We start from the raw sequence: 27404 nt of genomic DNA, 5'->3' as shown, positions 1-27404 counted from the left end.
AGATGTGACTCTTGGCATTCTGGCCAAAGAGTTCAATCTTGTTTTCATCAAACCAGAAAATCTTGTTTTTCATGGTCTGAGAGTCCTTTAGGTGCCTTTTGGCAAACTCCAAGCGGGCTGTCATGTGCCTTTTACTGAGGAGTGGTTCCGTTCTGGCCACCCTACCATAAAGGCCTGATTGGTGGAGTGCTGCAGAGATGGTTATCCTTCTGGAAGGTTCTCCCATCATCATAGAGGAACTCTTCGTCACCTCCCTGACCAAGGCCCTCTCCCGATTGCTCAGTTTGGCTGGGCGGCCAGCTCTAGGAAGAGTCTTGGTGGTTCCAAACTTCTTCCATTTAAGAATGATGGAGGCCACTATCTTCTTGGGGACCTTCAATGCTGCAGACATTTTTTGGTACCCTTCCCCATATCTCTGCCTCGACACAATCCTGTATCGGAGCTCTACGGGCAATTCCTTCGACCTCATGGCTTGTGTTTTTGCTCTGACATGCCCTGTCAACTGTAGGACCTTATATAGACAGGTGTGTGCCTTTCCAAATCATGTCCAATCAATTGAATTTACCACAGGTTGACTCCAATCAAGTTGTAGAAACATCTCAAGGATGATCAATGGAAACAGGATGCACCTGAGCTCAATTTCGAGTCTCATAGCAAAGGGTCTGAATACTTGTTTAAATAATTTCCGTTTTTAATTTTTAATACGTTTGCAAAAATTTCTAAAAACCTGGTCTCGCTTTGTCATTATGGGGTATTGTGTGTACATTGATGAGCAAAACTTTTTTTTAAATACATGTGGAAAAAGGGAAGGGGGTCTGAATACTTTCCGAATGCACTGTATATCAAAAAACATTGAAATGTGATAATACTCCCATGCTCACTAGTGCCTAGTTAACCCTAACCCTAACACACAATGCATAGGGGAGTGGGAAGAGACCTCCAACATAAATCATCACAGGGTTGTCTTTGGAGAGACAGGCAGAGATGGACTGAGTGAATCTCGCTGTCATGAGATTTAGTGATTGATGGATGTTGTTTCATGCTTCAGTAATAGTTTTTTTCTGATGTTTGTTTGGGTGGCTGAAAACACTCCAATCCCCTAAATCATGGTAGCACTGAGGCCTTTTGAACCTGGGTTTTTGTCGGTGTCTGTCTCCGTGGAAACTTGTGTATTTATTCCTGGTGTTATTATCTTTCTATTAGTTCTCAGTTTTTCTCTCTGTATTGTTGTGAAGGTCCATCAGTAAGCATTTCAATGTTAGCTGATGGGCGGCCATCAGGAAACAACACAGACAGTGAAATATTAACAGCTCATGTTTGTGAAGAGCAAGAAGCCCAGCGGGTTGTGTTTCTACAGTGTGTGTTCCTTAGAATCCAGCCATGAGACATGTGTCCCTGAGCCTAACAGTGGAGGCTGGTGGGAGGAGCTATAGGAGGACAGGCTCATTGTAATTACATTTTAGTCATTTAGCAGACGCTCTCATCCAGAGCGACTTACAGTTATTGAGAGCATACATTGTTATTTGTTTAACCTTTTTTTTATGGTTATTTTTATTTATTTTTCATACTGGCCCGCCGTGGGAATCGAACCCACAACCCTGGCATTGCAAACGCCGTGCTCTACCAACTGAGCTACATCCCTGCCGGCCATTCCCTCCCCTACCCTGGGCCAATTGTGCGCCGCCCCATGGGTCTCCCGGTCGCGGCCAGCTGCGACAGAGCCTGGATTCGAACTAGTGGCACAGCCTTAGACCACTGCGCCACTCGGGAGACAATCCCCCAAATCTAAACAGTGTTTGAATATCGGCATCTCCATTGTTCGGCACCAGAGGAGGCTGGTGGGAGGAGCTATAGGTGGCGGGCTCATTGTAACGTCTGGAATGGAATAAATGGAACGGAGTCATGTGGTTTCCATGGTTTCCATGGTTTCCATGGTTTCCATGGTTTCCATGTGCTTTATGTGTTTTACTCCGTTCCTGTTTACGTTTGGGGGAAAAGTCAAGAAATTAGGATTCCTGTCACACACCAGAAGCTAAACAGACAATGCACTTTGTGTGTGTTTGTCAGAACGTGCTTGTCTGGGAAAAGTGATCAAGGAAAAGCCACTCCATCTCATTCCCTTCACTGTCTTTCTCTGATTCCACTCTGATGCATAGTGCGTTCCCCGTGTCTGCAAGAGTGACATTCTAAAGTGACATTCTAAAGGTTGTTCTCTCACACTTCCTGTCTTTCTATGCTTCTCTGTTACCTATTTTTCCTCTGGTCTCTTTCTCTTTCATCGACTGCACACGTCTTCTTCCTCTCTCCCCCCCTGCTTATTGCCTCCGCAGGTTAGCGGAATCAACACAACTATGAGCAGGAAGAGGGAGCAGCGTGTTCTCATCATGGTGGTCGTCATGGTGATGGTGTACCTGATGTGCTGGTTGCCTTATGGGGTCATGGCCTTGCTGGCCACCTTCGGACGCCCGGGCCTGGTCACCCCCGAGGCCAGCATCGTGCCCGCGATCATGGCCAAGACCAGCACGGTCATCAACCCCGTTATCTATATCTTCATGAACAAGCAGGTGAGATAGATAATCGTGCTTGTCACTGTTAGAATGTAATTGTCATACTTGCAAAATTCTCAGGTTTTCCAGATAACCAGGTTGGAGGATTCTTGATATTTCTGGAAAACCTGCGAATTAGGGGAAAGGTTACATTCTTTTGATACCCTAGCCAAGCTGTGGGTTACATCTTGACATAATTGTAACATTACACCATGGGGTCACCTACATGACTGTCATAATTGTAACATTACACCATGGGGTCACCTACATGACTGTCATAATGTAACATTACACCATGGGGTCACCTACATGACTGTCATAATTGTAACATTACACCATGGGGTCACCTACATTTACATTTTAGTCAGAGGGACTTACAGTTAGTGAGTGCATACATTTTCATACTCCTACATGACGGTGATAACATAACATTACACCATGGGGTCACCTATATGTTCACAACTAGGTGAGAGAAACACGGTCGTAATCATCCACATGAATACAAAAGAAAAGTGAGAGAAATAGGGTTATTAACCTTTCCGTGTTAATACACCTTCAGTACACCTTCACCAGTAAACAGCTGTGAGACATGGTCGCAGAACAGCCCCATAACATCAAAGACCCAGCACCATATTTTACAGTAGGTGTGGGGTTCTTTCCCACTTATGCATTTCTCATTTCGATGCCAAACTCACCACTGGTGTGCGAAGGATATTTTCATGTCACCTGACCAAAGCACCGGTTCCAATCCAAGTTCCAATGCCGTTTAGCAAACTCCAGGTGTTTGGCCTTCGCACACCAGTGGTGGGTTTGGCGTCGAAATAACCCCATACCTACTGTAAAATATGGTGGTGGATCTTTGATGTTATGGGGCTATTTTAAACAAAATCTCTCTAAGCATTTGTAATAGTATAACATAATATAATTTCTTTTTTTTTTCATACAATATAGCTCAGTATTTAAATTATTTATTTTATACAGTCATTATTGCTCATCTTTATCAAGGGTGTCATATAATTTTGGACCCCATTGTATATGTCTGCTGATGCATTTTGTCTACGATGTTCAAACCTTCATCAGAGCGTAACGGTCCATTTCTGCATGTCCTCATAAGCAAACAGCCAATCAATCGGAGACAATCAACGTAATTAGAGGTCGTCAGTTTTATTTTTGCCATTGAGACAGCATCTTTCTCTCAATACGACCAACTGTCAAAAATAATTGGTTGATCTTGTATGTTTAACAACTTATGAAACAACATGCTCACCCACTTCACTTTCATTTGTTTCTGATAAGATCGCTCTAATCTAATTTATTGGTATCACTTAGGCTACACATTCATGTGATGTTATCCTAGTGTTGTTCCCTTATCAATCAGTAAAACTGACTCAAATTTTCAGATGGTCTTACTGTGGGCAGAGTGGATTATCAGATGGTCTTACTGTGGGCAGAGTGGATTATCAGATGGTTTTACTGTGGGCAGAGTGGATTATCAGATGGTTTTACTGTGGGCAGAGTGGATTATCAACTGGTCTTCCTGTGGGCAGAGTGGATTATCAGATGGTTTTACTGTGGGCAAAGTGTATGAAGAAGGGTATTTCTCTGTATGCAGTTGTTGTTAGGGACATTTTATTTATTCCCAGAAACATCAAGGCCGTGCCAACTTAGAGGAGGGAAATGTCTGTAACTCAAAAGTTGAAACTTGAAAGTACTGCCACATTGCAAGGGTTGCAACCTAAATTATTTTCCAATCGTTTCGTTCTGAACAGAACCATTATTTATTTTGTTTCGTTCCACTGTTCTGACCAGCAAAGTCAAGTTCTGAACCGGTTTGATCAACAAAAAAAGTAACAGTTCATATCGTTCCTTTCTGTTCCTTTTTAAACTTCTGATTTTTATTTTTTTATTTAGCTCGACATCAAATTACTTCACCAATGGATAAAGCAGCTTGCTATGGAGCGGGTAAGGTACGCACATGCATTAGACAGACAAGTGTAGTGTAGGGTGCGACATGCAACTGAAATTTTGCGGGTGAGGAGAGCGCTTGGCACCTTGTTGTTATGACATGCATTATCTGAATTAGGCCCACAGAATTATACCTACGGAGGTATTAGTGAACTAGAGCATGAAATCTTGACTCATAAAATAAAGACAGCCTCAATATAACTTGAAGTATTCAGTGAACTAATATGGCTAACACAATCACGATAAATGATAATTTTATACACAGCTCAAAGGCAAATGGATGTTCAGTCTATAATCTAAAATAAGTGTATGAAGTCAGTAATATGGGGGCGGAAGGTAGCCCAGAGGTCAGAGAGGTAGCCCAGAGGTCAGAGAGGTAGCCCAGAGGTCAGAGAGGTAGCCCAGAGGTCAGAGAGGCAGGCCAGCAACAAGAGAATTGCCAATTCGAATCCCAGGTCAGATGGGGGACAAATCTGGTGGGAAGTGAGCCGCCCAAATCGGTATTCCTTGCAGCCAACAAATAAAATAACATTGGATTTGTCACACAACAGGTGTAGACTAACAGTGAAATGTTAAGTTACGGGTCCTTTTTTCAACAGACTTAAAGATACAAAATAAATCAAAATAGAAATACAAGGAATAAATACACAGTGAATAATGAATAACAACAACAAGTAAAAATAACATGGCTATATACAGGGAGTACCAGGTGATAACATGGCTATATACAGGGAGTACCAGGTAATAACATGGCTATATACAGGGAGTACCAGGTAATAACATGGCTATATACAGGGAGTACCAGGTAATAACATGGCTATATACGGGGAGTACCAGGTAATAACATGGTTATATACAGCGAGTACCAGGTAATAACATGGCTATATACAGCGAGTACCAGGTAATAACATGGCTATATACAGGGAGTACCAGGTAATAACATGGCTATATACAGGGAGTACCAGGTAATAACATGGCTATATACAGGGAGTACCAGGTGATAACATGGCTATATACAGGGAGTACCAGGTGATAACATGGCTATATACAGGGAGTACCAGGTAATAACATGGCTATATACAGGGAGTACCAGGTAATAACATGGCTATATACAGGGAGTACCAGGTAATAACATGGTTATATACAGGGAGTACCAGGTAATAACATGGTTATATACAGGGAGTACCAGGTAATAACATGACTATATACAGGGAGTACCAGGTAATACCATGGCTATATACAGGGAGTACCAGGTAATAACATGGCTATATACAGGGAGTACCAGGTAATAACATGGTTATATACAGGGAGTACCAGGTAATAACATGACTATATACAGGGAGTACCAGGTAATAACATGGTTATATACAGGGAGTACCAGGTAATAACATGGCTATATACAGGGAGTACCAGGTAATAACATGGCTATATACAGGGAGTACCAGGTAATAACATGGCTATATACAGGGAGTACCAGGTAATAACATGGTTATATACAGGGAGTACCAGGTAATAACATGGCTATATACAGGGAGTACCAGGTAATAACATGGTTATATACAGGGAGTACCAGGTAATAACATGGCTATATACAGGGAGTACCAGTACAGAGTCGATGTGCAGGGGTACGAGGTAATTGAGGTAGCTATGTACATACATCTCTTTGAACTTTTTCCTATGAGTCCAGCGTTGTGTGTCCCAAGTGCAACTTTTACTCAACAGTAAAACACTGGTGTTCAGAGTTGAAAGCCCTCTATGTCTTTAATGTAGGTTTCTTGCTCACAAGCTCGATATTAATGCAATAAATATTTTTGATATAATGCTATGTAATGACAGCATGAATGTTCCAATGTCTCATCGTACCACTTTCAATTATACATCCCACCAATGGCTGACCTTTCAGGAAGTTTTGAGCCCGCTCATCGGAATGTCCTGTATGTCATTTTCAGTCTTCAATTCCTCCCAGCCCGTTACTATGGAAACTGTGAGTTGAGGCGAGTTAAAGACTAAAAATGCTGTACAGATACAAGTAGGGGCATATGTTTGTCCCACTGAAGACCTACTGCACTGCAACAATCGTCGAAGACAGATCATTGCCCTCTGGACGGAGGTATGGCAGTGTGCATATGGTGAGTACAATTTGCTACTTCTCTCCCTCTTAGCACAGTGAAGGTGGCCAAGGATATTGCAGATGGGTATTGTTAAAATTGCTATAAAAATGAGCATAAATATGCAGGATCTAAATTGGATCACCCTGTTTTTGCAGGAAAGTCCTGCACAGCAGAAAATGCAAACTTGTAGTGTATTTGAGGTTTAAAAAGGCTTCTAAAGTTTGTAATTTCCACTTTAAAATGTCAGACTTGAATTGCCCCGACTAAACGTTTTTCAACCCTTACAAAAATGTCCATTAAATATAATCCACACAATAATTCACATTTCCTGTTGCTTAAAAGGTAAGGAAACAAATATCCAAAAATATTATTTTGCTGAACTATCCCATTATGTTTAGAGTTACTTTTAAAGGCACAGTAAAGGTGCTGCCAAACAAAGTGAAAATAGTCTGTGGTCAAAATAACAAAGCGCTCAAAGCATTTAAAGGTTATACATCTAACATTTCTACCGGCAAATCAAACATGTAACATTTCTACCTCAATCACATAACAGAAGTAATGAAGGCATAAAAATCCACTAGAGAAAAACTGTCTGGTCCAGCCAGCTGTTGTGCGTAGGCTACATCTCCCTGCTTTATGATTAGCTCATGTTAGCGAGGTTGACAACATTAGCAAAACATTCACATAACAGCTCTTCCTCAAGTCCTTGCAACAGTTGTTTCTGTTTTTGTGAATAAAATATTTTATATACACTGGGTATACCAAACATTAGTGACACCTTCCTAATATTGAATTGTATCAAGCATGGGTGGTGGACCATGCTTGATACACACGGGAAACTGTTGAGCGTGAAAAACCCAGCAGCGCTGCAGTTCTTGACACAAACCGGTGCGCCTGGCACCTACTACCATACCCCGTTCAAAATGCACTTAAATATTTTGTCTTGCCCATTCACCCTCTGAATGGCACACTTACACAATCCCATGTCTCAATTGTTTCAAGGCTTAAAAATCCTTCTTTAACCTGTCTCCTCCCCTTCATCTACACTGATTGAAGTGGATTTAACAGATGACATCAGTCAGGGATCATAGCTTTCACCTGGATTCACCTGATCAGTCTATTGCATGTTCTTAATGTTTTGTATACTCAGTGTATTTCTTTTAACATCCTGTGTTGTGTGATTATTATTTTACTATTGATATATTCTAGGCTATTTTGAGACCTTAAGGTGCATCAGGGACTGCTGGAATGTCTACCAATAACATGTCCATATTTTTGTGAGAAATTACACTGGTCACTCAAAACATTTATAAAGTATTTATAAAGTATAAATAGCCCCCCCACACACACACACACACACACACAACAATTTGTTTTACTAATGATTAGTAAATGGTTTATAAGGACCTATAGTAAACATCTTATGATTGAAGTAATGATTAATAAATTATGAATAAACTATTGACTAATCCTTTATAAATGCTTTATTACATGGAGTTATTATAAAGTGCTACCCACAAATAACATTACATTATAAAGGATTCAAATATTTCAAAGGTCATTGACGCAAGGACACTTAAGGAAACTAAAAGCACCTTCTCTACCTTCTCCACCTTCTCCACCTTCTCCACCTTCTCCACAGAAACTGTAAAGCCATAATATGTGTGGAAAGCTCCATGTGAGAATGATTTCTACGGACCGATTTCACATTTCATAGACCCAATCATTTTTATATTGCGTTGCACGGTTGGAAGATAATTCACAACATTCGGGGAGTATATTAAATCAAATTAAGTTGCATGAGTGTCAAATTAAGTTGCAGGTTAACTGCTGTAGCTTGAAAAGAAAGCTCCATGTCGCTCTGTCAGCTCATATCGTTTAACTCATTTAAATTCGATTTGACTGAAATGCTTTTGATTCTTTAGTTAGCTATTCCGAGCCAAGTACAAAAAAAATACAGGCATCAGGATTATGTTAAAAAAAAATCTAAATTAAAAATACAGTATATTTTCTGTTGGTTTTATGATCTGTCTCTAGGCCTAGGGTACAAACTTGAATCCGTGATGTGATCTTTGTCTATCCTCCCTCTGATTCAAGCCTAATCCATTTCTGTGAGGAACACAGTAACATTCCCGCAACATTCTAAGCTAATAAATATATAACAAGTTTTTGTTTGGATAAAAGTCTGAACTTTTGGGGCACAGCGGTAGATAGAATATTGTATTTCAGTACACAAGACATAAAAAAAAGAAATATACTAAAACCTAGGCTGGTATTCAACCCGAAACCGTGCCATATCACGCTTGATATTTAAAGGAGCAATCTGCAGTTGCTACATCAATTTTTGGACTTATAAATTAATTATATGCACCCGTCGATATATAACTTATAAATGCCTCGTGAGCTTAGTTCAACTGTTGTACGCCATCAGAACCCAAAATATAAGCTTGTTTTACTCTAATGTTTGTAAACAACGTAAGTGTGAAGAAACGCTGTATAGCCTCAAACCATTACAACTATAACAGCCGTTAGCGCTGTCTATGAATTTGAGAGTGGTTTCATTTCTTCATCCTCGTCCCTCAGCTTTTTACTGAAACAGGGGCAGGGAGTACGCTTTATTATTGTTTCAACTACTGATTGCACTTTAATTTAGAATTTTCAATTGAGCTGCCATCTGCAGCGTTTACATTTAATTTTACCGTGAATCTCCATTGTCGACTAGAGCACTCGGATTGACTCCCGGCCTTATATAAACTCCTGTGTTTGCAGAGCTAGCCCCGGCACTGACCAGCTCCTCCACTACTCTTCGTGACATTACCCCTCAGGTGTTTTCATCCAGTGCCAATGAGACATCTAGATCTAGCTTCACTGCACTGAACCTGACCAGAACAGTCAAAGTTCATGACAAACTTTCTCACAACTTCTCTCATTCCACCTACATATCTCACTTCTTTCCATCCTGGTCTTAGACTCACTATTGATGTTTCCCTGTTTCACCCGTACAGGATAAGGCCTTTCACTGTCTCCTACTCTGCTTTCCATCTCTCACTCGTCTAGCCATCCTCTCCCCAGGAGGGTTTGTGTTTTGACAGCTGACAAAACCAGGAGATGCTCAACAAGATCATAGAGGTTCTGTACACCTCATGCCAATCTCTAGCCTCTCCAATATGACATCATGAGATGGGGATTGTTTACTTTGCAAACGTACTGTGGATCTGTGTTACTGTATCTTGGTTTTGTCTGGATGGTATTTTCTGTGTGTGTGCGTGTGTGTGTGTGTGTGTGTGTGTGTGTGTGTGTGTGTGTGTGTGTGTGTGTGTGTGTGTATGTGTGTGTGTGTGTGTGTGTGTGTGTGCGTGTGTGTGCGCGCGCGTGCGTGCGTGTGCGTGTGTGTGTGTGTGCGGGTGTGTTTCTGTGTATTCCGTCTGAAGAGGCAGCGGTGCCGTTGGGTACTCTACTTTTTGACTTCTCTTGAGGAAATGTAGTAGACTATAAGTATACATGAAACACGCTGAGTATACTAAGTACACTACGTTTTCATAAGGGATGTGACATCAGAGCTCTTAAGATGGCGGTACAGGACAGGAGGGTTGTGAATGTTCAGCCTGGGCCAAGGTTTCTACCAAGGTCTCTGTCTCCATCTGTATATGTGCATGCCTGGAATAAAAACAAACCAATGGCCTCATTGTTGTGCTTTTAAAACGGGATCCAGAGTTTTTTTTAAAAATAATTCAGTCTGTCTGTCTGTATGTCTGTCTGTCTGCTTCCAACAAATTAAATATCTGAGCTTTGAGCTCTGGACTTTGGAGTGAAACATGAGATAGATCACCTGTAGTTTCCTGATCACTTCGTGGGTTTTAAATATGGATGGCATGTTCATGCAGAATTCCATGCGTATCTGTGGTAGGCTTAACCTGGCTTTCCTTTTCAGAATGTCTTTATAAAATATATATATAATGCTGTTGTATAACTTTTACTAACACTTTATAAAATGTTAAAGTGTGTCAAAGTTACTTCGTTGTTCGATTAAGGGGATAGTGGGGTCAAACTTCAAATGTGAGTTGCTTGCCTTTCAAGTTATGTTATGAGTTATAACGGCTATTAGGAGCTCACTCCTTACCATGCAGTGTCTTGAGACCTACAGTCAGGTCCATAATCACCCATAAATAAAGATAAAGGTAATAACGATGAACAAAAAAATACTATAAAATAAATAATAACGGCGTTGAAAGACAGAAGCATATGCAGAAAAGTACCTCATACCTACGGTAAAATATGGTGGTGGATCTTTGATGTTATGGGTCTATTTTGCTTCCACTGGTCCTGGGGCCCTTGTTAAGGTCAACGGCATCATGAACTTTACCCAGTACCAGGATATTTTAGCCAAAAACAAGCAAGACAATAACCCTAAGCACACATCAAAATCAACAAAGAAATGGTTAATTGACTACAAAATCAACATTTTGCAATGCCCATCTCAGTCTTCGGGTTTGAACCCTATTGAAAACCTGTTGTTTGAATTGAAGAGGTGAGTCCATGAGTGCAGGCGAAGGACATCAAGGATCTGGAAAGATTCTCTATGGAGGAATGGTCTAAGATCCTTCCCAACATGTTTTCCAAGCTCATAAAACATTTTAGAATAAGGCTGACTGTTATCCTTGCAAGGGGAGGTGTGCTGGAGTATTGCAAACATGGGTGCCAATCATTTGTATTATTACTTGTTAAACAAAATCTCTTTCTCTGAGCAATTTTATTAGTATAAAATAACAACATTTCCCCAAAAAAATTGAGAATACAATATAGCTCAGTATTTGTATTATTTATTTTATACAGTCTTTTTTACTCATCTTTATCAAGGTTGCCAGTAATTATAGACCTGACTCCATCTAGTCCCTTATTGTAATCATTACTGATCTCTCTGGGACGGGACTTTGATGTAGTGGTTAGGGCACAGTTGGGAAAATATGTCTCTGTTGTCCTCTTACCTCAGCAGGCTTTTCCATTTAAGGTTTCCAGCGCCTCACATTAGCAAACACTTATTCAATTGAAAAAAGCTGAAATTGTTCCATTCTTGATTGAGAATGTAATTAATTCTTCATTTAATTCCATTTGGGAAATGTACAAATAATTAGTGTCTCTCAGCTTTGTTCCGCATGAAAAGGAAAGGAGGTCTCCAATCAGACGGCTCCGATTGCTCGTAATTATCGACCATTGCACTTCTCAAGAGAAAGAGAGAGGGAGTCATGTGTCACAGAGCTAATTAATTTAATTTCCCTTGTATGGACCCCTTGTTTGTCAGCGGGAAGTAGGAGAGTTTATGTGATTGTGCCTGCGGAGATGGGATTTTGTAGCTCAGTTGGTAGAGCATGGCGCTTGTAACACCAGGGTAGTGGGTTCGATTGCTGCGACCACCCATACGTAAAATGTGTGCACGCATCACTGTATGCTAAATGGCATAGATTAACCTCAAGCAGGTACACAAGTATATAAGAAATCCCGCTATGCCCTCCGACAAACCATCAAACAGGCAAAGCGTCAATACAGGACTAAGATGGAATCATACTACACCGGCTCCGATGCTCGTCGGATGTTGCAGGGCTTGCAAACTATTACAGACTACAAAGGGAAGCACAGCCGCGAGCTGCCCAGTGACACGAGCCTACCAGACAAGCTAAATTACTTCTATGCTCGCTTCGAGGCAAGCAACACTGAAGCATGCATGAGAGCATCAGCTGTTCCAGACGACTGTGTGATCACGCTGTTTGTAGCCGATGTGAGTAAGATCTTTAAACAGGTCAACATTCACAAGGCCGAAGGGCCGGACGGATTACCAGGACATGTACTCCGAGCATGCGCTGACCAACTGGCAAATGTCTTCACTGACATTTTCAACCTGTCCCTGACTGAGTCTGTAATACCAACGTTTCAAGCAGACCACCATAGTCCCTGTGCCCAAGAACACTAAGGTAACCTGCCTAAATGACTACCGACCCGTAGCACTCATGTCTGTAGCCATGAAGTGCTTTGAAAGGCTGGTCAAGACTTACATCAACACCATCATCCCAGAAACATTAAACCCACTCCAATTTGCATACCTGCCCCAACAGATCCACAGATTGTGCAATCTCTATTGCACTCCATGCTTCCCCTTCCCACCTAGACAAAAGGAACACCTATGTGAGAATGCTATTCATTGACTACAGCTCAGCGTTCAACACCATAGTGCCCACAAAGCTCATCACTAAGCTAAGGACCCTGGGACTAAACACCTCCCTCTGCAACTGGATCCTGGACTTCCTGACAGACCGCCCCCAGGTGGTAAGGGTAGGCAACAACACATCTGCCACGCTGATCCTCAACACTGGGGCCCCTCAGGGGTGCGTGCTCAGTCCCCTCCTGTACTCACTGTTCACCCATGACTGCATGGCCAAGCACGACTCCAACACTATCACAACAGTGGTAGGCCTGATCACCGACAACGATGAGACAGCCTATAGGGAGGAGGTCAGAGACCTGGCCATGTGGTGCCAGGATAACAACCTCTCCCTCAACGTGATCAAGACAAAGAAGATGATTGTGGACTACAGGAAAAAGAGGACCGAGCACGCCCCCATTCTCATCGACGGGGCTGTAGTGGAGCAGGTTGAGAGCTTCAAGTTCCTTTGTGTCCACATCACCAACAAATTATCATGGTCCAAACACACCAAGACAGTCGTGAAGAGGGCACGACAAAACCTATTCCCCCTAAGGAGACTGAGAATGGGGGCGTGCTCGGTCCTCTTTTTCCTGTAGTCCACAATCATCTTCTTTGTCTTGATCACGTTGAGGGAGAGGTTGTTATCCTGGCACCACATGGCCAGGTCTCTGACCTCCTCCCTATAGGCTGTCTCATCGTTGTCGGTGATCAGGCCTACCACTGTTGTGATAGTGTTGGAGTCGTGCTTGGCCATGCAGTCATGGGTGAACAGTGAGTACAGGACTGTACAAACTGTTCGCTGCTCTGGCACCCCAATGGTGGAACAAGCTCCCTCACGACGCCAGGACAGCGGAGTCACTCACCACCTTCCGGAGACATTTGAAACCCCACCTCTTTAAGGAATACCTGGGATAGGATAAAGCAATCCTTCTACCCCCCCCCCCACACACACACAGCGGAGTCGCTCACCACCTTCCGGAGACATTTGAAACCCCACCTCTTTAAGGAATACCTGGGATAGGATAAAGTAATCCTTCTACCCCCCCCCCCCCCACCCCACAGCGGAGTCACTCACCACCTTCCGGAGACATTTGAAACCCCACCTCTTTAAGGAATACCTGGGATAGGATAAAGTAATCCTTCTACCCCCCCCCCCCCCAAAAAAAAAACTGGACTAGAGCGTCTGCTAAATGACGTAAATGTGCCCTTGAGCAAGGCACTTAACCCTAATTGCTCCTGTAAGTCGCTCTGGATAAGAGCGTCTGCTAAATGACTAAAATGTAAAATGTAAAAATGAGACTGAAAAGATTTGGCATGGGTCCTCAGATCCTCAAAAGGTTCTACAGCTGCACCACCGAGAGCATCCTGACTGATTGCATCACTGCCTGGTATGGCAACTGCTCGACCTCCGACCGCAAGGCACTACAGAGTGTAGTGCGTATGGCCCAGTACATCACTGGGGCCAAGCTTCCTGCCATCCAGGACCTCTATACCAGGCGGTGTCAGAGGAAGGCCCTAAAAGTTGTCAAGGACTCCTGCCACCCTAGTCATAGACTGTTCTCTCTGCTACCCCATGGCAAATGGTACCGGAGCACCAAGTCTAGGTCCAAAAGGCTTCTTAACAGCTTCTACCCCTAAGCCATAAGACTCCTGAACAGCTAATCAAATGGCTACCCGGACTATTTGCATTGTCCCCCCCACCCCCCACTCCTCTTTTACGCTGCTGCTACTCTCTGTTTATTATCTATGCATAGTCACTTTAACTCTACCTACATGTACAGTGGGGGAAAAAGTATTTAGTCAGCCACCAATTGTGCAAGTTCTCCCACTTAATAAGATGAGAGAGGCCTGTAATTTTCATCATAGGTACACGTCAACTATGTCAGACAAAATGAGGAAAAAAAATCCAGAAAATCACATTGTAGGATTTTTTATGAATTTATTTGCAAATTATGGTGGAAAATAAGTATTTGGTCAATAACAAAAGTTTGTCAATACTTTGTTAAATACCCTTTGTTGGCAATGACACAGGTCAAGCGTTTTCTGTAAGTCTTCACAAGGTTTTCACACACTGTTGCTGGTATTTTGGCCCATTCCTCCATGCAGATCTCATATAGAGCAGTGATGTTTTGGGGCTGTTGCTGGGCAACACGGACTTTCAACTCCCTCCAAATATTTTCTATGGGGTTGAGATCTGGAGACTGGCTAGGCCACTCCAGGACCTTGAAATGCTTCTTACGAAGCCACTCCTTCGTTGCCCGGGCGGTGTGTTTGGGATCATTGTCATGCTGAAAGACCCAGCCACGTTTCATCTTCAATGCCCTTGCTGATGGAAGGAGGTTTTCACTCAAAATCTCACGATACATGGCCCCATTCATTCTTTCCTTTACACGGATCAGTCGTCCTGGTCCCTTTGCAGAAAAACAGCCCCAAAGCATGATGTTTCCACCCCCATGCTTCACAGTAGGTATGGTGTTCTTTGGATGGAACTCAGCATTCTTTGTCCTCCAAACACGACGAGTTGAGTTTTTACCAAAAAGTTATATTTTGGTTTCATCTGACCATATGACATTATCCCAATCCTCTTCTGGATCATCCAAATGCACTCTATCAAACTTCAGACAGGCCTGGACATGTACTGGCTTAAGCAGGGGGACACGTCTGGCACTGCAGGATTTGAGTCCCTGGCGGCGTAGTGTGTTACTGATGGTAGGCTTTGTTACTTTGGTCCCAGCTCTCTGCAGGTCATTCACTAGGTCCCCCCGTGTAGTACTGGGATTTTTGCTCACCGTTCTTGTGATCATTTTGACCCCACGGGGTGAGATCTTGCGTGGAGCCCCAGATCGAGGGAGATTATCAGTGGTCTTGTATGTCTTCCATTTCCTAATAATTGCTCCCACATTTGATTTCTTCAAACCAAGCTGCTTACCTATTGCAGATTCAGTCTTTCCAGCCTGGTGCAGGTCTACAATTTTGTTTCTGGTGTCCTTTGACAGCTCTTTGGTCTTGGCCATAGTGGAGTTTGGAGTGTGACTGTTTGAGGTTGTGGACAGGTGTCTTTTATACTGATAACAAGTTCAAACAGGTGCCATTAATACAGGTAACGAGTGGAGGACAGAGGAGCCTCTTAAAGAAGAAGTTACAGGTCTGTTAGAGCCAGAAATCTTGCTTGTTTGTAGGTGACCAAATACTTATTTTCCACCATAATTTGCAAATAAATTCATTAAAAATCCTACAATGTGACAATTTTTCTCAATTTGTCTGTCATAGTTGACGTGTACCTATGATGAAAATTACAGGCCTCTCTCATCTTTTTAAGTGGGAGAACTTGCACAATTGGTGGCTGACTGAATACATTTTTTCCCCACTGTACATATTACCTTGATTACCTCGACTAACCTGTGCCCCTACACATTGACTCTGTACCGGTACCCCCTGTATATAGCCTCATTACTGTTATTTTACTGCTGCTCTTTCATTATTTGTAAAAAAAATTTTTTAAAGGGTTCAGGGGTTTTGGTTGTCCCCATAGCAGAACCCTTTTTAGTTCCAGGTAGAACCCTTTGGGGTTCTATGTAGAACCCTCTGGGGAACGGGGACAGCCGAAGAACCCTTTTAGGTTCTAGATAGCACCTTTTTGTGAACTGTTGGTTTGGTTTTCTCCCTGGTGGTTAATTGATCGATTCGTGTTACTGGTTGGCCGGAGATTCCACTCGATGTATTAGGTCGCAATCAGTCCCTGATTATTTCTGGCTTTGAGGTCCAGATCCAATATGCTCTGACAGAAATGTTGTCAGTTCTTTATTGTGTTATGTTGGGTCTGTAAGCACTGCAATCCTCAAGTGACTTGAGTAGAGCCCTGCTATGTAATTTAATGGTCCATTGCAGCCAGGTTTTTTTCTCAATATCAAATAATTTCTGGGTAACATTTAAATACCTTACTGTGATTGTTTTCAATTAAAATGGTCAAAGGAAACCAAAATAGCTTCTTAGAAAAATAGCAATTTCTCAAACAAGAATTTTGCTAGGACTGTCTGGAAGTGGTCTGAGTGGGGAGGGGAAAACTGAAAACAATATTTTATTGGCAGAGAGGTTTAGAACTCTCTTTCTTATTGGGCTATTAACTATATCATTTACCACATGGTGATGTCACAAGGCAGGCCAAAACTCCATCCCACCAAAACAGCCTGAAATTTCAGGCCGTCTTTTCAAACTGCTCTTACACTAAAAGGGCATTATCATCATTTTAACTCTACCTACATGTACAGTGGGGAGAACAAGTATTTGATACACTGCCGATTTTACAGGTTTTCCTACTTACAAAGCATGTAGAGGTCTGTAATTTTTATCATAGGCACACTTCAACTGTGAGAGACGGAATGTAAAACAAAAATCCAGAAAATCACATTGTATGATTTTTAAGTAATTAATTTGCATTTTATTGCATGACATAATTTGACACATCAGCAAAGCAGAACTTAATATTTGGTACAGAAACCTTTGTTTGCAATTACAGAGATCATACGTTTCCTGTAGGTCTTGACCAGGTTTGCACACACTGCAGCAGGGATTTTGGCCCACTCCTCCATACAGACCTTCTCCAGATCCTTCAGGTTTCGGGGCTGTCGCTGGGCAATACGGACTTTCAGCTCCCTCCAAAGATTTTCTATTGGGTTCAGGTCTAGAGACTGGCTAGGCCACTCCAGGACCTTGAGATGCTTCTTACGGAGCCACTCCTTAGTTGCCCTGGCTGTGTGTTTAGGGTCGTTGTCATGCTGGAAGACCCAGCCACGACCCATCTTCAATGCTCTTACTGAGGGAATGAGGATGTTGGCCAAGATCTCGCGATACATGGCCCCATTCATCCTCCCCTCAATACGGTGCAGTCATCCTGTCCCCTTTGCAGAAAAGCCTCCCCAAAGAATGATGTTTCCACCTCCATGCTTCACGGTTGGGATGGTGTTGGAGTTTAGACCAAAAAGCTCTATTTTTGTCTCATCAGACCACATAACCTTCTCCCATTCCTCCTCTGGATCATCCAGATGGTCATTGGCAAACTTCAGACGGGCCTGGACATGCGCTGGCTTGAGCAGGGGGACCTTGCGTGCGCTGCAGGATTTGAATCCATGACGGCGTAGTGTGTTACTAATGGTTTTCTTTGAGATTGTGGTCCCAGCTCTCTTCAGGTCATTGACCAGGTCCTGCCGTGTAGTTCTGGGCTGATCCCTCACCTTCCTCATGATCATTGATGCCCCACGAGGTGAGATCTTGCATGGAGCCCCAGACCGAGGGTGATTGACCGTCATCTTGAACTTCTTCCATTTTCTAATAATTGCGCCAACAGTTGTTGCCTTCTCACCAAGCTGCTTGCCTATTGTCCTGTAGCCCATCCCAGCATTGTGCAGGTCTACAATTTTATCCCTGATGTCCTTACACAGCTCTCTGGTCTTGGCCATTGTGGAGAGGTTGGAGTCTGTTAGATTGAGTGTGTGGACAGGTGTATTTTATACAGGTAACGAGTTCAAACAGGTACAGTTAATACAGGTAATGAGTGGAGAACAGGAGGGCTTCTTAAAGAAAAACGAACAGGTCTGTGAGAGCCGGAATTCTTATTGGTTGGTAGGTGATCAAATACTTATGTCATGCAATAAAATACAAATTAATTACTTAAAAATCATACAATGTGATTTTCTGGATTTTTAGATTCCGTCTCTCACAGTTGAAGTGTACCTATGATAAAAATGACAGACCTCTACATGCTTTGTAAGTAGGAAAACCTGCAAAATCTGCAGTGTATTAAATACTTGTTCTCCCCACTGTACATATTACCTTGATTACCTCGACTAACCTGTTCCCCCGCACATTGACTCTGTACCGGTACCCCTGTATACAGCCTCACTAAAAATCCACCTTTCCAGAAATAAGTCTCTCACTGTTGCTGCTTGCTACAGACCCCCCTCAGCCCCCAGCTGTGCCCTGGACACCATATGTGAATTGATTGCCCCCCATTTATCCTCAGAGTTCTTACTGCTTGGTGACCTAAATTGGGATATGCTTAATACCCCGGCCATCCTACAATCCAAACTAGATGCCCTCAATCTCACGCAAATTATCAACGAACCTACCAGGTACAACCCTAAATCTGTAACCATGGGTACCCTCATAGATATCATCCTGACTAACTTACCCTCTAAATACACCTCCGCTGTCTTCAACCAGGATCTCAACGATCACTGCCTTATTGCCTGCGTCCGTAACGGGTCCGCGGTCAAACGACCACCCCTCATCACTGTCAAACGCTCCCTAAAACACTTTAGCGAGCAGGCCTTCCTAATTGACCTGGCTCAGGTATCCTGGATGGATATAGATCTCATTCCGTCAGTAGAGGATGCCTGGTTGTTCTTTAAAAGTAATTTCCTCTCAATCTTAAATAAACATGCCCCATTCAAAAAATACAGAACTAAGAACAGATATAGCCCCTTGTTCTCCTCAGACTTGACTGCCCTTGACAAGCACAAAAACATCCTGTGGCGTACTGCATTAGCATCAAATAGCCCCCGCGATATGCAACTTTTCAGGGAAGTTAGGAACCAATATAGACAAGCAGTCAGGAAAGCAAAGGCTAACTTTTTCAAACAGAAATTTGCATCCTGTAGCACTAACTCCAAAAAGTTTTGGGACACTGTAAAGTCCATGGAGAATAAGAGCACTTCCTCCCAGCTGCCCACTGCACTGAGGCTAGGAAACACTATCACCACCGATAAATCTACAATAATCGAGAATTTCAACAAGCATTTTGCTACGGCTGGCCATACTTTCCACCTGGCTACCACTACCCCGGCCACCAACTCTGCACCCTCCGCTGCAACTTGCCCATGCCCCCCCCCCCGCTTCTCCTTCACACAAATTCAGACAGCTGATGTTCTGAAAGAGCTGCAAAATCTGGACCCCTACAAATCAGCTGGGCTAGACAATCTGGACCCTTTCTTTCTAAAACTAGCCGCCGAAATTGTCGCAACCCCTATTACTAGTCTGTTCAACCTCTCTTTCGTAACGTCTGAGATCCCCAGAGATTGGAAAGCTGCCGCGGTCATCCCCCTCTTCAAAGGGGGTGACACTCTAGATCCAAACTGTTACAGACCTATATCCATCCTGACCTGCCTTTCGAAAGTATTTGAAAGCCAAGTTAACAAACAGATTGCTGACCATTTCGAATCCCACCGTACCTTCTCCGCTATGCAATCCGGTTTCCGAGCTGGTCATGGGTGCACTTCAGCCACGCTCAAGGTCCTAAACGATATTATTACCGCGATCGATAATAGACAGTACTGTGCAGCCGTCTTCATCGACCTGGCCAAGGCTTTCGACTCTGTCAACCACCGCATTCTTATTGGCAGACTAAATAGCCTTGGTTTCTCAAATGACTGCCTCGCCTGGTTCACCAACTACTTCTCAGATAGAGTTCAGTGTGTCAAATCGGAGGGCCTGTTGTCTGGACCTATGGCAGTCTCTATGGGGGTGCCACAGGGTTCAATTCTTGGGCCGACTCTTTTCTCTGTGTATATCAATGATGTCGCTCTTGCTGCTGGTGACTCTCAGATCCACCTCTACGCAGACGACACCATTTTGTATACATCTGGCCCTTCATTGGACACTGTGTTAACAAACCTCCAAACGAGCTTCAATGCCATACAACACTCCTTCAGTAGCCTCCAACTGCTCTTAAACACTAGTAAAACTAAATGCATGCTCTTCAATCGAAGCACAGGCACCCGCCCACCCGACTAGAATCACCACTCTCGACGGGTCTGACCTAGAGTATGTGGACAACTACAAATACCTAGGTGTCTGGTTAGACTGTAAACTCTCATTCCAGACTCACATTAAGAATCTCCAATCCAAAGTTAAATCCAGAATCGGCTTCCTATTTCGTAACAAAGCCTCCTTCACTCATGCTGCCAAACATGCCCTCGTAAAACTGACTATCCTACCGATCCTTGACTTCGGCGATGTCATTTACAAAATAGCCTCCAACACTCTACTCAGCAAATTGGATGTAGTCTATCACAGTGCCATCCGTTTTGTCTCCAAAGCCCCATACACTACCCACCACTGTGACCTGTACGCTCTTGTTGGCTGGACCTCACTACATGTTCGTCGTCAAACCCACTGGCTCCAGGCCATCTATAAATCACTGCTAGGCAAATCCCCGCCTTATCGTAGCTCATTGGTCACCATAGCAACACCCACCCGTAGTCTGCGCTCCAGCAGGTATATCTCACTGGTCATTCCCAAAGCCAACCCCTCCTTTGGCCGCAATTCCTTCCAGTTCTCTGCTGCCAATGACTGGAACGAATTGCAAAAATCTCTGAAGCTGGAGACTCTTATCTCCCTCACTAACTTTAAGCATCAGTTGTCAGAGCACCTTACCGATCACTGCACCTGTACACAGCCCATCTGAAATTAGCCCACCCAACTACCTCATCCCTATATTGTTATTTATTTTGCTATTTTGCACCCCAGTATCTCTATTTGCACATAATCTCTTGCACATCTAGCATTCCAGTGTTAATACTAATTGTAATTATTTTGCACTATAGCCTATTTATTGCCTTACCTCCATAACTTGCTACATTTGCACACACTGTATATAGATTTTCTATTGTGTTATTGACTGTACGTTTTGTTTATTCCATATGTAACTCTGTGTTGTTGTTGTTTTTACCGCACTGCTTTGCTTTATCTTGGCCAGGTCGCAGTTGTAAATGAGAACTTGTTCTCAACTGGCTTACCTGGTTAAATAAAGGTGAAATAAAAAAAATAAAAAAATAAAACTACTGTTATTTTACTGCTGCTCTTTAATTGTTTTTAATGTTAATTTTTTTGTCATTTATTTTTCTTAAAACTGCATTGTTGGTTAAGGGCTTGTAAATAAGCATTTCACTGTAAGGTCTACACCTGTTGTATTCGGCGTATGTGACAAATAACATTTTATTTGATTTTAAGTAGTCTTTGTGGAGTTGGGGTAGGTAACAACTTGAAGTAGGGGCATTAGTATAATGGTCCTTAAACCTTAACACTGCTGTTTGTAACGAATGAAGGCTAACAACAGTACATACTCACATTATTCGTTTTTCCCATTTTAAGAAAAGCCATCATGACTAGTTAGTTTTCTAGCCTGACCATTCCTTAATCAAATCAAATCAAATCACATTTTATTTGTCACATGCGCTGAATACAACAGGTGTAGACCTTACTGTGAAATGCTTACTTACAGCCCTTAACCAACAATGCATTTATTTTTTAATAAAAAAGTAAAATAAAACAACAACAACAAAAAAAAAGTGTTGAGAAAAACAGAGCAGAAGTAAAATAAAATAACAGTAGGGAGGCTATATATACAGGGGGGTACCGGTGCAGAGTCAATGTGCGGGGGGCACCGGCTAGTTGAGGTAGTTGAGGTAATATGTACATGTGGGTAGAGTAAAGTGACTATGCATAAATAATTAACAGAGTAGCAGCAGCGTAAAAGGATGGGGTGGGGGGGAAGTGCAAATAGTCCGGGTAGCCATGATTAGCTGTTCAGGAGTCTAATGGCTTGGGGGTAGAAGCTGTTGAGAAGCCTTTTGGAACTAGACTTGGCGCTCCGGTACCGCTTGCCGTGCGGTAGCAGAGAGAACAGTCTATGACTAGGGTGGCTGGAGTCTTTGACCATTTTTAAGCCTTCCTCTGACACCGCCTGGTATAGTGATGTACTGGGCCGTACGCACTACCCTCTGTAGTGCCTTGCGGTCGGAGGCCGAGCAGTTGCCATACCAAGCGGTGATGCCAGTCAGGATGCTCTCGATGGTGCAGCTGTATAACGTTTTGAGGATCTGAGGACCCATGCCAAATCTTTTCAGTCTACTGAGGGGGAATAGGCTTTATCGTGCCCTCTTCGCGATTGTCTTGGTGTGTTTGGACAATGATAGTTCGTTGGTGATGTGGACACCAAGGCACTTGAAGCTCTCAACCTGTTCCACTACAGCCCTGTCGATGAAAATGGGATCGTGCTCAGTCCTCTTTTTTTTCCCTGTAGTCCACAATCATCTCCTTTGTCTTGGTCACGTTGAGGGAGAGGTTGTTATCCTGGCACCACACGGCCAGGTCTCTGACCTCCTCCCTATAGGCTGTCTCATCGTTGTCGGTGATCAGGCCTACCATTGTTGTGTCGTCGGCAAACTTAATGATGGTGTTGGAGTCGTGCCTGGCATACAGTCATGGGTGAACAGGGAGTACAGGAGGGAACTGAGCACGCACCCCTGAGGGGCCCCCGTGTTGAGGATCAGCGTGGCAAATGTGTTGTCACCTACCCTTACCACCTGGGGGCGGCCCGTCAGGAAGTCCAGGATCCAGTTGCAGAGGGAGGTGTTTAGTCTCAGGATCCTTAGCTTAGTGATGAGCTTTGAGGGCACTATGGTGTTGAACGCTGAGCTGTAGTCAATGAATAGCATTCTCACGTAGGTGTTCCTCTTGTCCAGGTGGGAAAGGGCAGTGTGGATCTGTTGGGGCGGTATGCAAATTGGAGTGGGTCTAGGGTTTCTGGGATAATGGTGTTGATGTGAGCCATGACCAGCCTTTCAAAGCACTTCATGGCTACAGACGTCAGTGCTACGGGTCTGTAAACATTTAGGCAGGTTATCTTAGTGTCCTTGGGCACAGGGACTATGGTGGTCTGCTTGAAACATGTTGGTATTACAGACTCAGTCAGGGACATGTTGAAAATGTCAGTGAAGACACTTGCCAGTTGGTCAGCACATGCTCGGAGTACACGTCCTGGTAATCCGTCTGGCCCTGCGGCCTTGTAAATGTTGACCTGATTAAAAGTTTTACTCACATTGGCTACGGAGAGCGTGATCACATAGTCATCCGGAACAGCTGGTGTTCTCATGCATGCTTCAGTGTTGCTTGCCTCGACGCGAGCATAGAAGTGGTTTAGCTCGTCTGGTAGGCTTGTGTCACTGGGCAGCTCGCGGCAGTGCTTCCCTTTATAGTCTGTAATAGTTTTCAAGCCCTGCCACATCCGACGAGGTAACATGGGCATGTGTGTGTGTGTGTGTGTGTGTGTGTGTGTGTGTGTGTGTGTGCACTGGTATGCCAGTTCCACAGGTGCTTCCGAGCGCTGCTGAGGTGCCAAGAGCCACAGAGGGGTTCCAGCCTCAGGAACTCTTCCAAGGCGCCGCCCAAAGTCGTCCGCGGCGGCGCCCGCAAAACCAACCACCACAACTTAACTTTCATGGTTGCCTCCCTTGGGCAGCCCACCAGTGTCGTCCCCCAGCTTGGGAATGCAACCCTGGACTAAGCCACCCCTGCTTACTCTGACATGGTGTGGTTATTGGCCCACTACAACGCCGAAGGCCTGGGGCCTTCAGGGGTTACGACCCCTAGGAACCAATTACAGGGAGGGGAGGGGGATCCAGAGGGGCCATTAAAGTGCTGTTACGTTGCTTGCCGTTTGCCAGTATGATGGACAGCAGGCATAGAGGAAAATCTGAACGCCTCCGGACTCTTTGGAAGTGGAGCCGCAGGAGCTGCTAGTGCGTCTTGAGGAAGGACATCAATCTGTCTGGCTCTGCACAAGCTTATACATTCTGTCGCCGTTTACTAGCTCAAATACGCGTATGGACCGAGAGTGGGGAGAAAAGGGTGCGAATAAGTTATTTTGTGCAATTTCTAACGTTTAGAAGAATATATTAGTTCCATGAAATGTTGTGATGTGATTTCCCCCTCTGTCAGTGTACCTTTATAGTACAAAAAAGAGAGAGAGATGAAGAGTGTATTTTTGTATTGAGCGGAGATTGGAGTCACAGATTGAGGGAACTCAAGTATTGTATTTCAATTATTTTCAGGTGACTCTTTTCAAAGGTGTGAAGATGACAAAGCTCTCAGAATTTTGAGCATTGATCTGTTGCTGTATTCCATTTCCTATCAAATACTTTTCATTGGTTTCATCACTCGACACTTAAAGCATATTCAACTGTAGCTAGTCACACGTTACTTGTTGTATATCATTTGTCATAAACATAGGTAGCATGTCTGGCATGTATATATCTTCATTTTATGTAAATATACAAAAAAAGTACAAGAAACTGCTTAAAACTTATCACCAGTTGATAAAATGTGGAGTCTCGAGGTCCAGGGAACACTTTTAGAAAAAAGGGTTCCAAAAGGGTTCTTTGGTTGTCCCCATAGCAGAACCCTTTTTGGTTCCAGGTAGAACCCTTTCGGGTTCTATGTAGAACCCTCTGTGGAAAAGGTTCTACATGGAACCACAAAAGGTTTTACCTGGAACCAAAAGGGTTCTACCTGGAACCAAGAATGGTTCTTCAAAGGGTTCTCCTATGGGGACAGCCGAAGAACCCTGTTAGGTTCTAGATAGCACCTTTTTGTGTACTGTTGGTTTGGTTTTCTCCCTGGTGGTTAATTGATCGATTCGTGTTACTGGTTGGCCGGAGATTCCACTCTATGTATTAGGTCGCAATCAGTCCCTGATTATTTCTGGCTTTGAGGTCCAGATCCAAAATGTTTAGACAGAAATGTTGTCATTTTGTGTTATGTTGGGTCTGTAAGCACTGCAATCCTCAAGTGACTTGAGTAGAGCCCTGCTATGTAATTTAATGGTCCATTGCAGCCGGGTTTTTTTCTCAATATCAAATAATTTCTGGGTAACATTTAAATACCTTACTGTGATTGTTTTCAATTAAAATGGTCAAAGGAAACCAAAATAGCTTCTTAGAAAAATAGCAATTTCTCAAACAATAATTTTGCTAGGACTGTCTGGAAGTGGTCTGAGTGGGGAGGGGAAAACTTAAAATATATTTTATTGGCAAAGAGGTTTGGAACTCTCTTTCTTATTGGGCTATTAACTATATCATTTACCACCTGGTGATGTCACTATGGAAGGCCAAAACTCCATCCCACCAAAACAGGCTGAAATTTCAGGTGGTCTTTTCAAACAGCTCTTACACTAAAAGGGCATTATCATCATTTTCACAATTTCACAGTATTATTCCAACCTCATAGTGTGAAAATAAATGTTTTGACTGCACTGGGCCTTTAAACAACTTTACAGCATTATGATACAATAGTTTGTTCCTTTTCATGTGAATTATGATTGCGGGTTTCATGATTTAGCTAGGTGTCGAGCCAGAATGTGTCTTACTGTAGACATGTTTAGATATCAACCCACTAAATTAGAATTGCTAACGTTAGCATGTGCGTTACTCGCCACCCATCATCTTGATTGGTAATCAGCGTTTACCCTTTTTATTACTACCACTACATCCCTGGTTTTATGTCTAGCCAGTTTGTGATACCCACATTTGGTCAAAACAAGGGACTTCCCGGTTAAGCCTACAATAATATAATATGCCATTTAGCAGACACTTTTATCCAAAGCGACTTACAGTCATGCATGCATACATTTTTGTGTATGGGTGGTCCCGGGGATCGAACTCACTACCTTGGCGTTACAAGCGCCGTGCTCTACCAGCTGAGCTACAGAGGACCACAATGACGTGAAATGATTGTAGTACACTTCTGTCAGTTTTTTTAAATGCAAACGGTGCAGGCCTCATCTATATAAAAAATGGCTTTGAAGGTATCAATAAAAAGGTCTGACAGTAATTACCTGGAAATTATATAGTAATAATCTATTCATTACTGCTAGCTTGCTACTTCTACTGCTAGCTAGCTACTTCTACTGCTAGCTAGTTTGTTTACTTTGACTAATTGGTCTAATTTCTATATCAGTTAGTACTCTGGGACATCAAACTATGAAAATAATCACAGTTAAATCATACCCAATTGGGTCTGAAGAATGTCAAAGTGCATGGATTGTTATGACATGACGGTATAAAGTGAAAGTAGAGGAGTCGTAAGTGCATGTCACCTGACATAATTTACTGTAGCTGTTGGACCCCAACTTTTGAGGTTATACCCAGTGCTTCTGGTGGAAATAAAAATGTGTATTGGCGCAGCAGTAAGTAAATCTACTGGCCCACTTCATGTATATAGCTGTATGAACAAAGCACACGTTCTGAATTAGTTTCATTTTAACTTCTTGTTCATTTACATTTTAGTCATTTAGCAGATGCTCTTACCCAGAGCGACTTACAGTCAGTGAATACATTTTTTTGTGTGTATTTTTTTATACTGGCCCCCCGTGGGAATCGAACCCACAACCCTGGCATTGCAAACACCATGCTCTATCAACTGAGCTACATCCCTGCCGGCCATTCCCTCCCCTACCCTGGACGACGCTGGGCCAATTGTGCGCCGCCCATGAGTCTCCCGGTCGCGGCCAGCTGCGACAGAGCCTGGATTCAAACCAGGATCTCTAGTGGCACAGTTAGCACTGCGATGCAGTGCCTTAGACCACTGCGCCACTCAGGAGTACACAAATTCAAATCTGAAAAATCACCCGGTAACCATGAGCTGACAGGAGTCGTACGTCTGCATATTGTTTGAAATGTGCTTGTTTGCATTGTGTTGAGTTTTTATATTAAATCAGAAGAAGTTGATGTTACATGATTTTTGTTGGTTATG

General features: G+C 43.2%; 1 pseudogene across 1 annotated transcript in view; it reads left to right on the top strand.

Moving 5' to 3' along the window:
* Positions 1-24324, top strand: part of LOC311146324 (pinopsin-like) — a 67707-nt pseudogene extending 43383 nt beyond the window's left edge. Inside the window, exons 3-4 of the transcript in view lie at positions 2331-2564; positions 23959-24324. The product of the transcript in view is annotated as a pinopsin-like (transcript). The remainder of the gene's footprint in view (positions 1-2330; positions 2565-23958) is intronic.
* Positions 24325-27404: the final 3080 nt, after the last annotated feature.

This window comes from Coregonus lavaretus (genome assembly GCF_964263955.1).
Source record: "Coregonus lavaretus genome assembly, chromosome: 19".
Taxonomy (NCBI): domain Eukaryota; kingdom Metazoa; phylum Chordata; class Actinopteri; order Salmoniformes; family Salmonidae; genus Coregonus; species Coregonus lavaretus.
The sequence above is the reverse complement of the archived record's forward strand: the minus strand, read 5'-3'. Positions and strand labels throughout refer to the sequence as shown.